The following is a 22865-nucleotide window of genomic DNA, read 5'->3' on the forward strand; positions in this document are numbered from 1 at the left end:
GCATGTTGTTAATGTTATGAACCCACCACCCTATTTGTTTTGAAAACATTTTTGTCATTTGAGAAGAAACCCTTTCCCCATTAGTGGTACCCTTTATTTCTCCAGGCCCTACCCCTCACCCCACTAATTAGTTAGGCACCAGCCCAGCCTGTTCATGTTCAATGACGGAAGTGTTACCTTCAGAAGTCAGACCTATTCTTCAGGTTGTGTAGAGAAACTAATAGCCTTGGTATAGCCTTTTATATTCATGGTTTTCCATAGGTCTCTTTGGTTAGTGACTAAACAGGTTGTAAACCAATCTAACTTTCTCATTTCTGTTTTGTCTTGTTTTATTTCTTTGTTTCTTTTCAGGCTCAAGAAAGAGTTTCTCTGTGTAGTTCTGGCTGTCCTGGACCTAGCTCTGTAGACAGCCTGGCATCAAACTCACAGAGGTCCACATACCTCTGCCTCCTGCATGCTGGGATTAAAGGTGCGTGCCACCACCACCCAGATCATTCTGGGTATTTTATAGAAATGAAATCACCTAACATAGAAATATCTCATTCTTCTGGCATTTGGCTTCTTTCATAGTTTAATGTTTAGTCATGCTTTAGGATGTATCAGTGTTCCACCTCTTTTTATGGCTGGATTCAAGTCCATTGTATCAACACACCAAATTTTGTTTACCCTTTCCTCAAGCAGTGTTATCTGGGGATTCTCCCTTTTGTCTTTTATAACTTCTGTACTATTTTATATTGACAGCTTGCAGCAGTAAAGTAAAGGATTGAGTTTCATTCCTCTCCACGGAGCTGTCAATTCCCTGTGTACTGTGGACTTCTTTGTTAGATGACACATGGGTGTGTGGGTATAAATTTATGTATAGGTGCTTAACTATATTTCACTAGCCAATGAATCTTCTAAAAATATCAGTACTACATGTTATTTTTCTTTATTCCTAAAGCTCTGTAGTCTAACTGGACATCTGTGAAGGTAATACCTCACCTGGTATTATTTTTCATTGTGATTGCTTTGATTAATTTGGCTCTTTTTATTGAACCTATGAATTTTAAGATTTATTTTTCAATTTCTTTGAAGTATTGTAGGATGGCCACCTCTACCATATTAATCTTGCAGATCTGAGCATTAGAGGCCTTTCCAGCTTATTTTACCTTTTCTTTATTTTCATGAAGCTTAGAGTCTTCAATGTAGAAGTCATTCAATTCCTTGGTCATAGTTATCTTATGATATTTGTGAGAATCTGTAAAAAGTATTGATTGCTTGTTTATTTCCTTGGTGTGTTTGGTATTTGTATTTAAGAAGGTTACTATGTTTTGTGCATTATTTTTTATTCTAATACAATGTTGAATATATTTCGTAGCTGCCAGAGATTTTTGGTGTAGTCTTTAGTCTTTTATGTATATAAACCTATCATGTGCAAATAAAGAGAACTTGACTTCTTCCTTTATTGTGTGTGCCCCATCTAATTCACTCATTTCTGCTTTTATTCGAGGTACGACTTGGACTATTTTATTGAACAATATGGTAGAAGAGACAAACTTACGTTGGTCCTGATACAGTGGAAAACTTCGGGAGTTTGTTTGGGGTGGTGTTTACTGTGGGTTTTTCATATGTTATCTTTATTGTGCTGAACTGGATCCTATGTGTCCCTATGCTTCCAACTGTGTTTTCCAATAATTTCAAAAGCATTTTTGCATTGCATGAGGTGGTGATGTAGTCTCTGTCCTTTATTAATACAGTAGATTACATGTAATACTTTGGGTATGCCGGACCATGCCTGCATCTCTGGGAGTAAGCCAACTTTATCATGGTGAATAATTATTTTGATGTGTTCTTAAATACAGTTTTGAAATATTTTATTGATAGATTTTACATCTACAGAAATCAAAGATATTTCTTATAATTATCTTATTATGATGATTCTTAGTCTGCTTTTGATTTCTGGGCAATGCTAACTTTATGGGAGGAATATGGGACTGTTCATCTGTTTCTTTTTTGCATAATAATTTGAGGAGAACTGGTAAGTGTTGTTTTTGGGAGGTGTGTTTCACTACTACATGGCGTCAAGCTTGCCCTGCATTTTTGTTTGTTTTATTTTATAAACATGTTAATATATACATTTATATTATTGCACATATATACAATAAACTTCCTATAGCAAGAAGAACCAGGAATTATATAATTGTTACATTCTTAGTTTCTGACTATTTGTATTTGACAGCCTTGAAGAAAACATCTTTCCCATCTTGGTGTGTCTAAAATTCTGAATGTAAATCAATCTCTATCACATCTTGTCAACTTAAAATATCTTTCTAGACCTAAAAATATCTTAACCCCTGAAGAACTAAACTTCATTTTAAAAATAAGCTACTGAATCTTCAACTCCATGAGAGACTTGAGAAGGAATAAACTTGATTACCTGAGTATGCCAGGAGTGCAGGTTAGTAGCTTTCCAAATGAGAAGATTTCAGAGACAGTTTGCTACCCGAATAGTCACCCAAAACTCTCTATTATGTTGGAGCATCTTCTTCAGCCTTCTGGCCAATATGTCTGACAGACATATTTGTGAGGCAGGAACTATTGAGGAATTGCTTACCCTGTCTTGGCAGAGTTTGGCCATCGAAACTGCCTGCATCAAAGCTTGCCCTTTTTAAAGCAGAATTCTGTCTGTGGTAGAAAGAAGGACATTTTGCCCCAAAGCTTGTTTGCCACATTTGAAGCCATATCCATAAGGAGGTTCTTTGATGCTCATCATCCTCTTTGATGATGAGGATATATATGTGTGTGTGTGTGTGTGTGTGTGTGTGTGTGTGTGTGTATCCCAAGAAAGCAACCAAAAACCTACCTGACCCTCTTTAAATGAAATGTGGCATCATTCTCTTGAGGCTACTTCTGGCTGATTAGGGACAAATACTACCTAGTAGGGCCCCAAATAAAATTGGGGAAATGGTCAAATAAGTTAGGAATCACATTTGTGGTCCAGTCTCTAAATGTGGAGATATTCCAGGCTTAATTAAAGTCCTGTGTGGGACAGTCTGAGATGCTGGACCAATTGGGATTGGAAGCTTTCTTGGATGGTGTCCTGGGAGCTTTCTTGTCTGATGAACTGCAATTGAAGCGCTTGGTGCTGGAACATAAAGGACACAAGATGTCAATGTCCAGTGTACTGTGAGGAATGCATCCTGTTATGTCTGATCCAATGTCAGTGTCCAGTTCTATTGTTCTGAAAGCATGTAATTTCTCACAAGCATTATACAGTTCTAAAATTGTAAGTGTATGTGATGCACAGAACAATTAAGGTGGTTTTCTGCTCTTTGTATGAGCAGGAAAAAGACATCTGTAAATCTTCATTCATGCCATATAAAGAATGGCATCTAGGGCTGGAGAGGTGGCTCAGTGGTTAAGAGCACTGACTGCTCTTCCAGAGGTCCTGTGTTTAATTCCCAGCAACCACATGGTGGCTCACAACCATCTATAATGTGATCTGATGCATACTGTATACATAATAAATAAATCTTTAAAAAAAAAAGAATGGCATCTAATAGTAATTCATAGAGGTTCTGTAGCCAACAAGAAGCATTGTCTATGCCTAGACATTCATGTATCAGCCAGTCTCAGAACTATTCCCATATGGTGGGGTTAGCAACATAAGTTACTTGCTTGTTCTGTAGTTTAAATTCTTCACATCCTGATTGTATCCCCCTCCCTCATTCCCTCCTGATACCCTTCCCTCCCTCCCTCCCTCATCCCCTCTCCCTCCCTTCCTCCCATACTATTCAGAAATGGGAGCCGTCTTCCCGTAACATCTGACCTTAGCGTACCATGTCTCATCTGTACTACCTGTAACTTCTTCCTCTGTAGCCTGGCAAGTCTGTCTTGACAGAAGGAAGCGATCTAAATTTGGCACCCAGAGTGCATGTCCGAAGTAGTCCCTACTCTCTACTTGTGGGATCCACAAGGAGGCTGTGCTACCACATCTGGGCAGAAGGTCTGGGTCCACATCATATATGGTCCTTGGTTGATGTTTCATTCTCTGTGTTGTAGTGCAGCTATCCTGTATTATGTGGCTAATGTCTGATTATCAGAGAATATATATCATGTGTGTCTTTCTGGGTCTGGGTTACCTCACTCAGGATGATCTTTTCCAGTTCCATCCATTTGTCTGCAAATTTCAAGATTTCCTTGTTATTAATAGCTGAATAGTATTCCATTATGTAAATGTACCACAGTTTCTTTATCTATTCTTTAGTTGAGGGACATCTATGTTGTTTCCAGATTCTGGCTATTACAAATCAAGCTGCTATGAACATTGTTGAGCAAATGTCCTTGTTGTATGCTGGAGCATATTTTGGGTATATTCCCAGGTGTGATATGGCTGTGTTCTGAGGTACAGTTGTCCTCGATTTGCTGAGAAAGCACCATATTTATTTCCAAAGTGGTTGTACATGTTTGCACTCCCACCAGGAATGGAGGAGTGTTCCCCTTTCTCTACATCCTCACCAGCATGTGCTGTCACCTGAGTTTTTGGTCTTAGCCATTCTGATAGGTGTAAGATGGAATCTCAGAGTCATTTTGAGTTGCATTTCCCTGATAAGTAGGGATGTTGAGCATTTCATTAAGTGTTTCTCAGATATTTGATAGTCCTCCATTGAGAGTTCTCTGTTTAGTTCTGCACAACACTTTTTAATTGAATTTTTTGGTTTGGTGATGTTTAATTTCTTGAGTTCTTTATATATTTTGGATATTAGACCTTTGTCAGATGTAGGGTTGGTAAAGATCTTTTCCCAGTCTGTAGGCTGTTGTTTTGTTCTGTTGACAATGTCCTTCATCTCACAGAAGCTTTCCAGTTTCATAAGGTCCTATTTATTAATGGTTGATCTTGGGGCCTGAGCTGTTGGTGTTCTGTTTAGGAAGTTGTCTCCTGTGCCAATGAGCTCAAGGCTCTTCCCCACTTTTTTCTAACATATTTAGTGTATCAGGTTTTATGTTGAGGTCTTTAAAGCATTTGGACTTCAGTTTTGTGCAGGGCAATAGATATGGAACTATATTCATTTTTCTACATGTAGCCATCCAGTTAGACCAGCACCATTTGTTGAAGATGCTGTCTTTTTTTCCATTGTATGGATTTGCCTTCTCTGTCAAAAATCAAGTGTCTATAGGTATGTGGGTTTATATCTGGGTCTTCGATTTGGTTCCATTGGTCAACCAGCCTATTTCTATGCCAATGCCATGCTGTTTTTATTGCTATTGCTCTATAGTACAGCTTGAGATCTGGGATGAAGATACCTCCAGAAGATCTTTTATTGTAGAGAATCTTTTTAGCTATTCTGGGTATTTTGTTTTTCCATATGAAGATGAGAATTGTATCCTCAAGGTTGGTCAAGAATTGTGTGGGTATTTTGATGGGAATTGCACTGAATCTGTAGATAGCATTTGGTAAGATGGCCATTTTTACTATGGAGAGTCTCCCAATCTACGAGCATGGGAGATCTTTCTATCTTCTGAAATCTTCAAATTTTTTCTTCAGAGATTGGTCTTTTTTCATAAAAATCTTTCACTTTCTTGGTGAGAGTTACACCAAGATACTTTATATTATTTGTGGTTATTGTGAAGGGTGTAGTCTCTCTAACTTCTTTCTCAGCCTGTTTGTCACTTGTAAACAGAATGGCTACTGATTCTTTAAGTTGATTTTATATCCAGCCACTTTGCTGAAGGTATTTATCAGCTATAGTTTCTTGATAGACTTTTTGGGGTCACTTATGTATACTATCATATCATCTGTGAATAGTGGTAGTTTGACTCCCTCTTTTCTGATTTGTATCCCCGTGATCTTCTTTAGTTGTCTTATTGCTCTAGCTAGGACTTCGAGAACTATATTGAAGAGATATGGCGAGAGTGCACAGCCTTGTCTTGTCCCTGATTTCACTGGAACTGATTTAAGTTTCTGTCCATTTAGTTTGATGTTGGCTATAGGCTTGGTGTATATTATCTTTATTATGTATGTGCCATGTTTCTTTGCTCTCTCCAGGAGTTTTAACATGAATGGGTGTCAGATTTTATCGAATGCTTTTTCAGCATCTAAGGAGATGACCATGTGGGTTTTTTTTCTTTCAGTTTGTGTATATGATGAATTACAGTGATGGATTTCTGTATATTGAACCATCCTTGCATGCCTGGGGTGAATGATAGTTTTGATATATTCTTGAATTTGGTTTGCATTTTATTGAGTATTTTTGCATCAATGTTCATAAGAGAAATTGGCCTGAAATTCTCTTTCTTTGTTGAATCTTTCTGTGGTTTAGGTATCAAGGTGACTGTGGCCTCATAGAATGAGTTCAGTAATGTTCTTTCTATTTCTATTTTAGGGAATTGTTTTTTTGACCACTCAGACATGGATTTAATAATTGTAGAAATCAAAAGAATAAGCATCAAATCTCGAAGTCAGAGTGAACTCTTGCCTGCGGACTAGGCTCAGCCACTGAGCTGCTTCAACCAGCCAGGGGACTATGACTAGGCTGACTTCTGTTTTCATGATGTCACCATATGTAGTATGTATTTTGTCTCAATAAAGCATTTGTACCAATGGCTCTGGAGCTTGGAGGAAGACTATAGGAATGTGTAGTGATTCTGAGTAAGGTGTGGACCTACATGGCAGAACTATAGGGGGGGGGGAGGGAGAAAACAAAGGTCTTTCTTTCAGTATCAGGACAGTTTTGAGTGGCAGAGCTATCCAGATGGGCCACTAGGGCCACACTGTCTAAACTATGACAAGTCCTTGCTCCCTTAGGGAAGGAGCTTGCAGTTGGGAGTTTTGAGCGAATAAGCACCGAGGCACAGTTGTTTCTGATCCCTTCATCCAGCTGTTGTGAACAAAGAAAGGGGGCAAGAATGTTTTCTGGAGCATCAGAAAGGCAGGCAGTGCTGCCCTGTTTGTGCTAATGTTTAGTTAGGTACCACTCTGCAGCGCCATCATGTGACTGTTTGCTTTTGGCTGCCAGTATTCCTTTCCTTCCTTCCCTTCTGTTACAGGTCCAGAATCAACGCTAAGCTGCTTCTTTGACACCTCATTTCCAGGCTGCCTTTGAGGGGTTTCATCACACCCAGTGCTAGCGGAGCTGTCCAGATGCAGCTCTGCAGAAACCTGCCTCTGGGCTTCCGGGCCATGGGGGCGTTATGCTCTAAACTGAGGCAGGAAACCCAGCCTGCTGCCATTGTGTAGAAGCCATTTTGGTTGAGGCAAAGGACCACAGGCGCTTCCCAGGCACCCGACGGTCTGAGATCTATTGATGTGTGTGGCAAGACTGTCTATTACAACAGGACTCAGTTTGGCTGAGACAGGTCTGGTGTGAGTTTGTCCTTTTGGGTATTACAAAGAAGGCCAAATGACATCAAGAAAAGGAAGAAAACTGGAGTGAGAGCTGGGTTCTGCCTTAGACTAGCCAGAATTCTGTAGACAAGTCAAGGACAGCTTCCGGCCTCAAAGCATCACACTGGACCAATGGCAGAGAAGTTATGCTCATAGCCAGACATTCTGTACACTGCTAAAGCGCTCGAATGTCCGAGATCTTTAAGGATGCGTATTACTCTACCCTCCCCACCTTAGGCTGGATTTACCCAAGTAAATCCTCCCTTACTCCCCAGTGTCACACTGCCCTCCAGTCTGTCCTGGTTACCCGGGGAGGAATGAAAGAAAGGGTTCATGACATACAAAAGTATAAATGTAGTGACAGCTGATTATTTAGTAGAAAGGAACCTTGTCTTGCCCAGCTTTGTGTAACTAGAAAAGCCCATGTCTTCTCTCTCCCCCGCCCCTAAGCCTATTCCTTTAGGCATGCAGGTAACTCTTCCCCCCTCTCCATTTCTTCTCATTCCACCAGGGAGCCCAAGGAACAGAGAAGTCCTACAAAGGGAGATCTCAGGTACCAGTCAGCTGCCATTAGATGGTGGCAGGTAGGTCTGACGCTAAAAAGAGGTTGTGTCCAGCAGAACCCAATTCCATAGGAATCCAAGCTCCAAGGCTGGGAGGCAGCGGTGCTGAGGACGGGTTCACTGCTGGGAGTCGGTCTGGAGGACCCACTGGAGGATTTCATGGTGACGCAGGCCCTGGACGGCATTGTCGTAGATGGTGTTCACGCTGGTGCAGAGGGGCTGCTGCTGCAGCCCTGTCAGCCGGCATGCAACCAGCAGCAGCACCTTCAGCACAGCCCAGGAGCGAGTGTGTTTTCGGGGTGGTGGCTTGCGAGGGCGAGAGCCAGACTTAGATTTTGGGGCCTGATTTGTTTCCTTCTTGGGCTTCTTCTCCTGCTCCTTCTTGGAAGCTTTCTGGGCATCATACTCCTTTTGCCGATGCTCCTTCTCCTCCGCCTTCTCCCGCTTCCGCAGCTCGCTCTCCTTCGCTTCCTTAGCTTGCTGCTTGGCCTCTCGCTCCCACTTCCAGTCGGCGCTGCCGCTCCCGTTCCTGATCCGCCTGCACGGCCTTCATGTGCTGTAACACCTTGTTTGCACACTGCTTGCATTGCTTCTCATCCAAGCAGTCACCGGCCACCTTGGCCAGCACAGGGTCCAGGGGATTGTCCTTCAGATCCAGCCACTTCCGATTCTTGAGCTGGGCAAAGCTGACAGGCAAGGTGACCAGCCTGTTGTTGAGGAGATCAAATGCTGAAGGTTGACCAGGTGGCCAAAGTCTGCGGGCAGCTGCTGCATCTTGTTCTTACTGAGGTCCAGCTTCGGCAGGTGTGTGAGGCCACAGAAATCCGATGGTAGAGTACTCAGTTTATTGCAGGACAGATCCAATACGGTGGCCTTTGGGAGTGCAGCCAGGTCGCTGAGGCTCAAGTCATTGCCGTCCAGCTTGTCGCGGAGGTTCCTGCCCTTGCTACCGGCCTTGGTCATGATGATGCCGGCTAAGCGGGTCCCTGATCCCGGGCTCCAACGGGCAGGGGTGAAAGGGCTGAAAGGCGGCTCGTGGGCTCAGCAGATTCCCACCCAACGGACCACACCTATGCCTTAAGCTGCCGCTACTGCGAGGCCTCCGCCACCCGTCCGCTTGTCTGCTGCACTCCCAGTCCAGGGCCCGCTCCCACCGGTTTATGGAATAGTTTGAATAGAATTGGTATTAGGTTTTCTCTGAAGGTCTGGTAGAATTATACACTAAATCTATCTGGTTCTGGGCTGTTTTTGTTGTGGCACTCAGAGAGGACAAGCAGGCTACTAGGATGACACTTGATAGGCTACGACCATATTTTGAGTAAAGAGGTCCCCTTCTGTCACAAACCTAGGGGAGGGGAAAAAGGTGAAAGGAGGAAGGAGGAAGCAAAGGGAAGATAAAAGTGAGGGGATAACAATTTAGATGTAATTTGAATAAATTAATAAAATAAAAAAAATTGTGATAGATAGGCTTTTGAAGTAAGACCTGATGATTCTTTGGATTTCCTCAGCATCTGTCATTTTGTCCCCTCTTTTCATTTCTGAATTTCTTGACTTGAATACTCTCCCTCTGCCCTTTAGTTACTTTGGCTAAAGGTTTGTCAATCTCATTGATTTTTCTCAAAGAACCAACTCTTGGTTTTATTAATTTTTTTGGTTTTATTAATTTTTGAATTGTTTTCTTTATTTCCAATTCATTGATTTCAGCCCTGAGTTTGATTATTGATAGCTATATATCTACTTCTCTTGGGAGTGTCTGCTTCTTTTGTTCTAGAACTTTCAGATGTGCTGTTAAATTGCTAGTATAGGATCTCTCCAGTTTCTTTATAAAGGCACTTTAGTGCTATGATCTTTCCTCTTAGCATTGCTTTCATTGAGTCCCACAAATTTGGGTATGTTGTGTCTTTAGTTCCATTGAATTCTAGGAAGTTTTTAATTTCTCTTTTTATTTCATCCCTTACCCAGATGTCATTGAGTAGGGAGTTGTTACGTTTTCATGAGTTTGTAGGCTTTCAGTTGTTTCTTTTGTGGTCGAGTTCCAACTTTAATCCATGTTGGTTTGATAAGATGCAAGTGATTCCAGTTTTCTTGTATCTGTTGAGGTTTGCTTTGTGACAAAGTGTGTGGTCAGTTTTGAAGAAGGTTCCATGAGGTGCTGAGAAGAAGGTGTATTCTTTTGTGTCTGGGTGAAATGTTCTGTAGATATCAGTTAGGTCCATTTGTTTCATGATGCCTATTAGTTTCCTTGTTTCTCCATTTAGTTTCAGTCTTGATGATCTGTCTATTGGGAAGAGAGAGGTGTTGAAGTCTTCCACTATTAATGTGTGGGGTTCAATGTGAGGCTTAAGCTTTAGTAGTGTTTCTTTTACAAATGTGGACGTTCCTGCACTTGGTGCATATATGTTCAGAATTGAGACATTATCATGGTGTATTTTTCCTTTGATGAGGATGTAGTGACTTTCCTCATATCTTTTTGAAAGCCTATTTTATTAGATACTAGAATGGCTTTCAACTTGCTACTTGAGTCCATTTGCTTGGAATACTGTTTTCTTTACTCCAAGGTCATGTTTATCTCTATTGCTGAGGTGGGTTTCTTTTTTTCCTTGCATTACATTTTAAAAATGTATTTAAAATTAATATTTTATGAATTTATTCATATTACATCTCTATTGTTATCCCGTCCCTTGTATCCTCCCATTCGTCCCTCCCTCCCTCCCTCCCTCCCTCCCTCCCATTTTCTCCTTACTCCCCTCTCCTATGACTGTGACTGAGGGGGATGAGGTGGGTTTTTTGTATGCAGCAGAATGATGGATCCTGTTTTCACATCCATTCTGTCAGCCTGTGTCTTTTTACTGGGGAGTTGAGGCCATTGATGTTGAATTGGAGTTTTCCTTCTAGTATCTTCTATAGGGCTGGATTTGTGGTTAGGTACAGAATAAACTTGGTTTTGTCATACAATATCTTATTTTCTCTATCTATCATGATTGAAAGTTTTGTTGGGTACAGTAGTCTGGGTTGGCATCTGTGGTCGCTTAATCTTTACATGACTTCAGTCTAGGCCCTTCTAGCTTTCATAGTCTCTGTTGAGAGGTAGGGTGTAACTCTGATGGGTTTGTCTTTATATGTGACTTGCCTCTTGTTTTTTCTTTCCACAACTGAATTTTGAAATATTCCAAAGCACACTATTGAATTTTAAAACAAGTTAAATACAGTATATGGCATCAAACTTGTTCATTTGATATCTCGATTTTTATGAGTAATTTAATGCTTACAATTTCACATTTAATTTTTTTATAATTGTGATTTGACACAGATTCTAAATGTGAATTCCACTTGTTTGAAAAGAGCTAACAAAATATGTCCAGGAACATTTGTTTGCTAATGGATATCACTAAATTGTAGGTATATTAGTTTACAAAATAATTCTCTAGAAATATTTGTAATAATTTCTAAACCCAAACAATGTATATTCTTCCATATTGATTGTGATCATTTCACCTCAGCTTTGTCATATATGTGTTATCATCAAGTCATTCTAACTCAATATACATGCAATTCTGAAAATTCTCTGCTTTAATTCATGGGAATGCTCACCTTCATAGACTAGAGTAATGGCTCTGTGTCCTGCCCATCTCAATCACATCTTTAATGTGCTGGCTTCTTAATAAAGTAGAACATCTTCCCTCTCATAGCACTGTGCTCCATCTAAATGTGAACATAATGTTTTCTTCAAGGAAGAGCACATTCATTACATTTAGTCATGCTCGATTTTTTTAAGCTTAACAAAATGACCTCACAAAATTTTACTTTGATGCTAAGGGTTGAACTAATTATAATAAAATCATAGTTGCACTTGATTAATTCTCTAACTAAAGTGACTGAAGATGCCAATAGAAACCTTGCATCTAGTTTGAGAAGTTATGTTAATAGCTATATAACAGTGTCCTTAGTGATTTTTTTTTATTAATTCTTGTTACATCTCAATGTTTATCCCATCCCTTGTATCCTCCCCCATTCTTCTGTCCCTCCCATTTTCCCATTATTCCCCTTTCCTATGACCGTTCCTGAGGGGGATCACCTCCCCCTGTATATGCTCATAGGGTATCAAGTCTCTTCTTGGTAACCTGCTGTCCTTCCTCTGAGTGCCACCAGGTCTCCCCCTCCAGGGGACATGGTCAAATGTGAGGCACCAGAGTACGTGAGAAAGTCATATCCCACTCTCCACTCAACTGTGGAGAATGTTCTGAGCATTGGCTAGATCTGGGTAGGGGTTTAAAGTTTACTGCCTGTATTGTCCTTGGCTGGTGCCTTAGTTTGAGCGGGACCCCTGGGCCCAAATCTGCCTATCATAATGTTCTACTTGTAGGTTTCTAGGACCCTCTGGATCCTTCTACTTTGCTATTCTCCCATGCTTCTCTCATTTAGAGTCCCAATAGGATGTCCTCCCCTCTGCGACTTGCCCTTTTTAATATTTTGTCTTTGTGCTGTACATTTAATGTTTTGATTATTATATGGGAGGTTTTTCTTTTCTGGTCAAATCTGTTTGGTGTTCTGTAGGATTCTTGTATGTTTATGGACACTTCTTTCTTTAGGCTGGGGAAGTTTTCTTTTATGATTTTGTTAAAAGTGTTTACTGGGCCTTGGAGCTTGGAGTCTTCTCCTTCTTCTATTTCTATTACTCTTAAATTTGGTCTTTTTATAGTGTCCCAGATTTCTTAGGTGTTTTGTGTCAGGAACTTTTTGGTTTGATCACTTTCTTTAATTGATGTATCAATAACTTTGATCATATCTTCCACACTTTCGAATCCTTCCCTCTCTTGTATTCAGTTGGCGTGGCTTGTGCCCATTATTCCTGTCCTCTTCCCTATGTTTTCCAACTCTAAGATTTCCTCAGCTTGTTTTTTCTTTGTTGCTTCTAATTCCGTCTTTAGGTCTTGAAAGTCTTATTCATTTCTTTCTCCCATTTGACTGAATTTTCCTGTAATTCTTTATAGGATTTACTCAATCTGTTCGAGTGTATTTTCTTGTGTTTCTTTGAGTGATTTATTTTCTTCTTTCAAAACTTCTATCATTTTCATCATGTCAAATTTAAAGTCTTCTCTTTGAACTTCATGGGTATTCATATCTCCAGGGCTTGCTGTGTTTCTGGTGTTCTTATGTGGCTCTGAATTTTGTTGCTAGTCGTTTTCTTCTTTTTTTTTATCTTTTTGGTTTTTCTTGAGTCTGAAATTCTTGCTGAATTTGATAACCAAAAATTTCTAGAGTCCTTACAAGCCCTACACAGGACTCAGAAGAATCTCTGGCCCTTCCTGAGAGGGACTTAGGAGTCTATTCCAGCCACCAATGCCCATTTCTTTGAACTAGATGATGAGGTCTGGATCAAGAGACATAACCATAGGACCTTGGAACCCAGTGACCTTGACCATCACTCTGGCTATAGAAGTAGAAAGGATCCTGACCTGGATACATCACTCTCATGTCAAGCCTGCAGGACTTGAAATCTCCCAATAGCTGAGACACCACCTCGAGCGAGACTTCCAGACAACTCAACAGAAGCCCGACAACACTGGAAAGCCACTGCCCACCCTATGGACCCACTGAAGTAGCAACTTCAGTTTTCCTAGCTTTGCTCACTGACTCCTTGATGCTCCTGACCACCCCTCCCCTCCCCCAATCTCTCAATAAACGTGCACACTCCTCCTTTGCCTTACTGGGCATGGGCAAATGCTCCCCATGGCAGGTTCTACATCTGCCCTGGACACAGCCTAAGTAAGGCACAGAGGGGCAGATGTGGAGAGGCTTCAGATTATTTACAACCCACTTCTTATCCCAACTCAGGCCCATTGGAACTTCTAGAAGCAACCTACCATGTCCTAGACTCAGCTAGCCCAGACCTCATGAACACCTGCTGGTTATGTCTAAACACTAAGCCCCCCTATTGTGAAGGTATTGCTGTATATGGAAACTATTCAATAACATCTGAGGTTTCAACCTGTAGATGGCAGCAATCAGGAAAGGGAAAAATTACCCTGAGAATACCTCGTGGGCTTGTGCTTCTGGGGTAATTCTGTCTGTTGATTCCATAATTCTATATGATACTGACGATTTCTGTGTTTTTGGTACTACTAGTCCCTAAAGTAATCTACTATCCTGAGGAAGAAATTTGTTCTGTACTTGAACCATCTACAAGGAGGATGAAAAGAGAGGTTGTTACAGCCATACTTTTGTCATCCCTCTGAGGATTAGTAGGAATAGGAGCCATTGGTACTGAAACTTCAGCACTAATATTACAAGACAAAAGAAATATAAAGACCCGAGGTCAACCATAGACACAGATATAGAACAACTGGGACCGTCTATTACTCATTTACAAGAGTCTCTTTCCTCCACAGCTGAGGCAGTACTACCAAATAGAAGAGGCTTAGATGTATTATTTCTACAAGTAGAATTATCTGTGGCTTTGAGAGAAGAATGTTGCTTCTATGTCAACCAATCAGGGGTATTTAAAGAATCTATGGCCCTGTTCAGAAAAGGCTTCATGAAACACAACCAGCATGAGAACACCCTCAGGAGTGGTATGAGTCCATTTTTAATTGGTCCCACTGGCTAACACTTTAGTATCTGCCCTCGTTGGACCCATCATTCTTTTATTGTTTGCCCTCACATGTGGCCCTTGAAGTATTAATGATTTAGTTAAATTTGTTAAAGAACGCATTGCTACTGTATAGCTGCTGTTTCTTAAGCTCAGTACCAGCCTCTGACTACAGCTCAAAGATTTGAGATGAACCATTTTCGATGGGGGAAGTGAGGAGGACATGTTTTTTTATAAGCCATGTCAGACTTCAGTTCTCCACTAGGCCCGAGTTTCTGTTTCTCAGAATTCAGGAAAACAAATCCTGGAAACTCGGGCAGCCAATCAGCTTACAGATCAGGTTGACCAGAATCTATGTTTACATTACTTTATGGCATTGCTGTTCCCAGGCATGAGCACAGCTGGCCCTAACCAATCAGTTTAAGAGTCATCACAAGATCCTTTGACTGTCTGTAAACTGAACCTGTGTGTTCACGTTGGGGGTCACCATATTGTAAAGATGGTGACCTATGCATGCTAGAACTCTCTGCAGAATAAGTGCTGTTTGGTTTTGGACACTGCCTGAATCTGAGGATTTCCTCAGCAGCTCACTGGAACCCTAACAGATTAGTGAATCAAGTATTTTCTCTTTACAAAGCTAATCTAAACAAACAATCTCCTCCTTCCTATCTTTCTGTCTTTTCTTTTTTTCCAAGACGAGGTCTTTAGCCCTGGCTGTCATGGAACTCACTCTATAGACTAGGCTGGCCCCAAATTCACAGAGATCTGCCTCCTATGTGCTGTGAGAAAGGCATGTGCCATCATGCCACTCCCCCACACACACATTGAGGTCTCCTACAACATAGGCTTGTTTGTCTATGTTTCTGACCCCCCTGCCTCTCTCTCCTAAGCACAGGTCTACACTACCATATCTAGGCCACAGTTGATTTTAGATTTCATATTTTGAACAAAAAACAAAAAATTCAAACATACAAAATTCAATAATTATAGGAGTCTGAACAAGTCTTAATATGTGGCCTAAGATTTTCTAGAATTCCCTGTGTAGGTTAAGCTGCCCTTGAACTCAGGTCCAGCAGCTTCAGCCTCCACAGCTGAGGTATGTACATCACACTCAGCTTAACTTGTGCTCAGTTTTGACAGCATCTCCTGTATCCTAGGATGCCCTCACACTAACTAGCCAGAGGTAACCTTGAGCATTTTGATTCTCCTGCCTATGTTGTTCCTCACAAGTCTGGTGGCATGTGTGGACCACACACACATCAGTGTCGGCATAGTACAATTTTACCATCGTTTCTCATTTTATTCAGTGTTGGTAATTCAACTAGGGCTGTCCCCACTTTGTTCATGAGTACTAGTGAAAACGTAAACCTTCCACAGTCTTTTTTTTTTTTTTTTACTTTTTTTTTTATTAATTTATTCTTGTTACATCTCAATGTTTATCCCATCCCTTGTATCCTCCCATTCCTCCCCCCCCCCTCATTTTCCCATTATTCCCCTCCCCTATGACTGTTCCTGAGGGGGATTACGTCCCCCTATATATTCTCATAGGGTATCAAGTCTCTTCTTGGCTACTTGCTGTCCTTCCTCTGAGTGCCACCAGGTCTCCCCCTCCAGGGGACATGGTCAAATGTGAGGCACCAGAACACGTGAGAAAGTCGTATCACACTCTCCACTCAACTGTGGAGAATATTCTGACCATTGGCTAGATCTGGGAAGGGGTTTAAAGTTTACCTCCTGTATTGTCCTTGGCTGGTGCCTTAGTTTGAGCGGGACCCTGGGCCCAAATCTGCCTATCATATTGTTCTACTTGTAGATTTCTAGGACCCTCTGGATCCTTTTATTTTGCTGTTCTCCCATGCGTCTCTCATTTAGAGTCCCAATAGGATGCCTTCCCCTCTGTCCCAGTTTCCTAGTAAGTGAAGGCTTTTGTGGGACATGCCCCTTGGGCTAGTATGCAGATATAAGTGAGTATATACCATTTGATTCTTTCTGCTTCTGGGTTAACTCACTCATTATGATCATTTCTAGCTCAATCCATTTATCCACAAATTTCGGGAATTCCTTGTTTTTAATAGCTGAGTAGTATTCCATAGTGTATATGTACCACAGTTTCTTTATCCACTCTTCTACTGAGGGACACTTAGGCTGTTTCCATGTTCTGGCTATTATGAATAAGGCTGCTATGAACATGGTTGAGCAAATTTTCTTGTTGTGTGCTGGAGCATCTTCTGGGTATATTCCAAGGAGTGGAATAGCTGGGTCTTGAGGAAGCCCTATTCCCATTTTTCTGAGATAGCACCAGATAGATTTCCAAAGTGGCTGTACTAGTTTGCATTCCCACCAGCAATGAAGGAGTGTTCCTCTCTCCCCACATCCTCACCAGCATGAGGAATCTCCATACCTTCCACAGTCTTGAGGGTGCAAAAAGATATAAACGAAGCAGTCTTTTATATCAATTACTAACAAAGGAGTATGGGCAGGAATGGCTGAGACATGGACTGACGTCACATCTTCCCATCGAACATTTTTAAGGAGGTGGTCTCTGGCTGCAGAATCTTTCTCTCTACACTTGTTTTGGCTGTCAGAATAAAAATCAGATAAAGCATCTCCCTGGTTTTTTTTTGGGGGGTGGGGTGGGAGAGAGAGAGAGAGAGAGAGAGAGAGAGAGAGAGAGAGAGAGGGAGGGAGGGAGGGAGGGAGAGAGAGAGAGAGAGAGAGAGAGAGAGAGAGAGAGAGAGAGAGAGAGAGAGAGAGAGCGCAGTTAGAAGGTGGGATCCTGTGACCCTGAGGGTGGGATTATTTTATTCCAAGCTTGGAGCACACAGAAGCTTATCTGGTCAAAACAACCTGCTGGCTGCCTGTTGTGGCCTGGAAGAGCAGGGCCCCTGGCCAAAAGCTCATTAAAGCCCTATTAGGGCAGCACTTTGGTCCTGATTTCTCGAAACCCCGTTGGATACATTTGTCTCTGAAATAGGCCTCCCATTGTAGAAATAGTGGGCCAGGTGGGGAGGAAGGACAAATACCTCACCAATCTTGATTCTCTGGTTCTGAATCCGAGTCCCACACAGGGGGAGAGGTACCTTTAACTTGGGATAATTTTGTTGTTTTAATAGAATAATGGCAATTACAAACCTGCTCCATAGTAGGGGGGGGAGCATGAGAAGCTCTAAAGCTGTTTGGCTTTTGTCTTATCTTTTTGGGGGGCTTCTGAGGGTGGTGGTTGTGTTTAGGAGAGTGAGGAGTAGGTATTGTTCTCATCCTCGCCGTGGCAGGAAGTGAGGAGGGTTGTTAGATCTGAGATAAGGCAGGACGACTGGAGAGGAGCGGCATTTTCTGTGGGGTCTGTAACTGCTGGTAAGCATAGGAATTAGTTCTAAAGTGAACGGGAACTTAGGAGAGGTTATCATCCCCTGGCTGCTAAGAGCAGTAATCTGCGCCCATGCTCAAGAGCTGTAGATGATATTTGTGAACATGAAGGGTGCTAATCGGAGTACTTCCTCCCAAAACGGAGACATCTCCTTTTTGGTGTCCCACCCTTTTAAGAGGTTATGAATTTTAACCCTGGGATCTTGTCTATGTGATGAACTGATTCCCATGGTGATAGAAAAAGATTGGAAGTGTTGCTGATGATGGTCAAAATTCTCTAAACCATTTCTTGTGAGAGGGATTCGCCATGTCACCAGACACAAGCCTAGGCAGATTAAGAGACGGGTGACTGACCCAGATGGTGTTTACTTGGTTGCTGAAGTGGATGAAGGGACAGACCTTAAACATAACTGAACAATATACAAAAGTTTGCATATACATCTTGAGATGTACATGAAAGAGTTTAAGGTAAAACAAAGGAAATGAAAGTCAAAAGAATAACTATGGAGTGAATTGCTGGCTCACCCTAGCAGAGTTGAAAAGGTAATTTCCCACAGCCCTCTGCTCTGGGGGGTGGAGCCATTGATCTCTTGCAGCTTCACTGTTCTTGGGGATCTCTGTAGATGTGGGAGCAGGAGACCCGCTTCCCAGGTGTTCTCTGGTACCGAAGCACTCTCTGGTCTCCAGGAGTTTGTTCATTTGTTAGTTTTGATACAGATACTGTAGACTAAACCGGCCGGAAAATCACTGTGTAGCCCAGATCTTGAACTTACAGTGATTCTGCCTCTGCCTGCTTCTGCCACTGTGTTCTCTGCCTCTGCCTCCTCTGCTTCCTCTGCCTCCTCTGCCTCCTCTGCCTCCAGTGCTGTGGTCACAGGAGGCACCATCATGTCCAGCTTTTGATACCTGTCCTTGTGTGACCAGGCTTGCTTCCATTACAATACTCATTCCTCAGGAGGTGGTTCTCTTTTTTCTTGCAGGTCCTCTGGAGTTTTTTATGTTTGTTTGTTTCCCCTCTCTCCCTCCTCCCTCCTTGCTGCCTTTTAGGAACCCTTAGGAACCTCTTAGGAACTCACTCCTGCTAATCCAATTTTTTTTTTTGAGACAAGGTTTCTCTGTGTAGTCTTGGCTGTCCTGGACTCATTTTGTAGACCAGGATGGCCTCGAACTCACAGCGATCCGCCAGCCTCTGTCTCCTGAGTGCTGGGATTAAAGGTGTGCGCCACCACGCCCGGCTGCTAACCCAGTTCTTTACCATGATCAACATTCCCAGTCTCCTTTTAGAGAGGTTCACACCATGTCACTCTGGCTGGACTGGAATTCATGCTCACTCTGTAGTAGGTACTTGCTTTTATTTTTGATCCTTCTCAGCCTCCTCCAACCCACCTCAACACAATGTCTCACTTGGTGGTTTTGGCTGGTCTCAACCACACCTGGATTCCCTTGTCCTGAGATGAAAGGCGTGTTCCACCACACCTCACCCAGTCTATTCGTAAAAGCAGCAACTGCTGCTGTTGCCTTAAGGACACTGATTGCAATAGTCCTGATACTCAGTGCCATAGAGAGATCCACTCAAGGTTCTCTGTGCGGAGTGACGTGGTTAGTTCCTGGCCAGTCTTGGCATCTTGAGCTCTGACAAGGCTATAGGAGAGAACGGTAATTTTCTCATTACTGTCTAGAGTGGTTTTAGAGCAAGATGACGAGGGGCAACCTGTGACACAGATCAGGTTACCCCAAAATCAAAGAGAGGGAATTCACTTTAAAAAGTAGAAACAGAGGGCCACATTTTCATCTGACTGAAAAACTAAGGTTACTGAACTGTGTACAATTCAAGTTTCAAAAGCCCTGTGCTTTACCTGCCTGTAGTCCCAGCACTTTGGAGGCAGAGCCAGGAGGGCCAGAAATTCCATCTCAGTTTTGGCTAAAGATTACATAAATCCTCAGCATCTGTAATTACTCTCAGAAGATCTGCACAAGATTGGGTTTTAACCTTTGGTCATGGAAAAGTAAAGGGATCATATGGCCTGCCCTCTGTGGGAGACTCTATGAGGTTAAAGAAATGGCAGCAGGTTGAGATTTTATTGATGATCTTTTAAGCTGTGGGTGCTCCAATAGGGACACTCTTACCTACATGCCTGTATGTAACTTTAATTGTTTCATTAGTTGTCCAAGATTAGGGTGAAATTTTCTTTGCTCTATCTGGGGTAAAAAGATGGTCCCCCCCATTAAAAACAACAAAAGGGTTGATTTAGTGGAAAAAGCCATTTAAAACCAGCAGAGGCAGAGGGAGCTGGGTGTCTGAGTTGGAGGCAAACACCTTCCAGGTCAGCCAGGTCTGCATAGTGAAGCCCTCTCTTTAAAGCAAAGCCCAGGCTAAAGAAATGGCTCAGTGGTTAAAGTACTCACTGTGCAGTAATGAAGATCAACGTTGACCATCTATAGCCCACTAAAAACATGGGCTCCCCATACAAACACCTGGAGAAACACATGGAGTGGAGACAGAAGAATGCAAAATCCAAGTCCCAGGTTCAGGGAGAGGACACGCCTCTGAGGAAGAGAGAAAGAATGAAAGAGGATGCCTACTATCCTCCTCTGGTCTCTGCCCATGTATTGGTACACCTGCCACTCCCATAATATATCCATACAGTGTTCTTTAAAGAACACTGCTTGACTGTATAACTCTACAACTAATATGATTTCAATAAGCATCCACAAATTTAAACATGGTGTCTCCTCTAAAATGGTGGTTACTGAATATAAAATATAACTTATGAATCCACACAGCTTGTGCTGGGAACCACACCAAGGTTTCACAGATGTCAGGCAAGAGTTCAGAGTCTAAACTCTATCCACAACCTCTTTCATGTACCTTGTCATGAACACATGGTACTATTCAGCATTATTCAGGGGAGCCTTCTCCCTAGTTTGGTGACTCTTGAGTATGGATTTTTAAGACTTGGAACCCTGCCCCTGAGCCCTTGTGTGACCTAGGACCACAGCCTGCTGAGCTTCGATTTTCTTAGCCAGGAGCTCAGGATTGCAAGAGACCTAGTTTCTAGGTTTCAGGTTGGAAAGTCAGGGGCTCCAGTCCAAGGTGCTCAACACCCCTGGCCTGAGATGGTGTTGCTCTCTGTCCAACTAGCCCAGAGAAGTGTTGTCTTATTCTGAGATAATAGAACTGGATGGAGCTAGGGCAGGTCCAGTAGACTTCCAGTTCCTTGCAGGTGTGTGTCTTGGTTTCAGCCTGTAGCTTTGAGATGCCCTAAGTTTGTGCTCTGGGAAACATTCCTTAATGGTCCATTGTGCACAAGACAGGGGCTCAGTGAGCACAGGCACTGCTGGCTCTGGGGCCTTACTCTGTAATTGATGTTGAGTAAAATTAGGACATGCCTCGCTGGGACATAAGTCTCAGAGGGTTGTGAGCTACCGTGTACTGCTGTAAAGGACTGGTTTTCTTTAAGCATAACCATTATCTTAACCCCAGAACCATCTCTCCAGGCACCAATTTCCAAGCATTTATTTATTTATTCACTCATTTATTTTAAAAGCAGGGTATAAAATGAATTAATTATTCTGTATATATTAGTTAAGTGCAGGAAATTATTATAGCAGCAGCTATGAATAAACCATCTATTTTCCAAACAAAAGATACAGAAGCGTGTTAGATTTATAAGAAGCCTTAAAATACTAGGGCTGGGCAGATATCAGCCCTCTAAATGATCTTGTCTACTTCCCATCCAAATTCCCAAACACTTGCACATACTCCATTTGGGCTTCTTTGGCTCCATTGTCCCAGTCCTCAGAGCAAGCTGATCTTGGCCATATGCTGCTCCTGGTTATCCCATGACAACATCCTGTCTCCTCTCCATCTCTGGCCTCCTCTGGCTACATCTTCTGTTCCTTCTCCTCCTCCTCCCTCATGGTCTCTGGACCCCAATCCCTGGAACCTAAACTTCTGCCCAGCCCAGGCTGTCAGGAACTTTATCAGGCAATTGGGGGGTAACTGGGGAGCATTCTTCACATCACATGGATACAGGAGATGATTCAACATACATAACAATGTCCATGGCAGGACACTAAGCAGTTCTCAAGTCACTGAAACCAGCATCTGGAAACACAGTGCACAAGGCCCTCCTCCAGCAACAGGGCTTTGTGTGGTAACACACAGTCTCTAGGTTCCACTTCAGACTAGTTACACAATCCGATAATAGAAACAAAACAGTACAAAACAGAGTCTGAGGAGAACACTGGTTCTGGTCTTCTGAAAGATTTGGGTAAACTGCCAGCCACACAGGTAGCTCACAAAAGCCTTTTAACTCCATCCCAGGTGATCTAATGCTCTCCCCTGCTTCTGTGGGCACTACACACTCATGGTGTATGTCCACACAATCAGGCAACACACCCACATGCATAAAAATAATCTTGAAAAAATAAAATAAAACCAAGTCCCTGTTATGTTGCCCAAATTGGCCTCTAGCTCAAGGCATTCTTAGGTTCTGCACATGTGCCATTGAGCAGATCCAACTGAAACTGGGCTCTCAAAATTTGAAATCCATTCTTGAAGAGATATTTTGGCGTGCTGGAAATTGAACCTGGGACCTTACAGATATCAGGCAAGAGCACTACTGCTCAATAACACTCCTGGCTAAGAACCATGTGTAGATAGTATCACTGGTTATCACAACAGCTTTGTGTTTTTAGGGATATACAAGTTTTGAGACTATGTAGACTCAGCCTCTCAATTACTGGGATTGCAAGGGTGTGCCACCAATACTCAGCTTCAACAGTTTCTTTCCTTGCCTGGCTGTTGCTCACAATGGCTTCTAACCTGAGATAGTCCTTTAGTACCTGCAGTACCCGGGCCGGCAAACTTCCCACCTGTAATGTAGGGTTTATTGTATATCTACGTGAACAGATGTAAGTGGCGATGAAAATGGTGAGTGAGCTGATTTTCCATAGCCGAGCCAATAAAACAGACCAACTC

The 22865-nt window shown here is 42.3% G+C and overlaps 1 pseudogene; it reads right to left on the reverse strand.

The window, feature by feature from the left end:
- Positions 1 to 7932: 7932 nt before the first annotated feature.
- LOC127186424 (leucine-rich repeat-containing protein 59-like) lies at positions 7933 to 8889 on the reverse strand (annotated as a pseudogene).
- Between the last annotated feature and the right edge of the window lie 13976 nt (positions 8890 to 22865).

Source organism: Acomys russatus, unplaced genomic scaffold (genome assembly GCF_903995435.1).
Source record: "Acomys russatus unplaced genomic scaffold, mAcoRus1.1, whole genome shotgun sequence".
Taxonomy (NCBI): domain Eukaryota; kingdom Metazoa; phylum Chordata; class Mammalia; order Rodentia; family Muridae; genus Acomys; species Acomys russatus.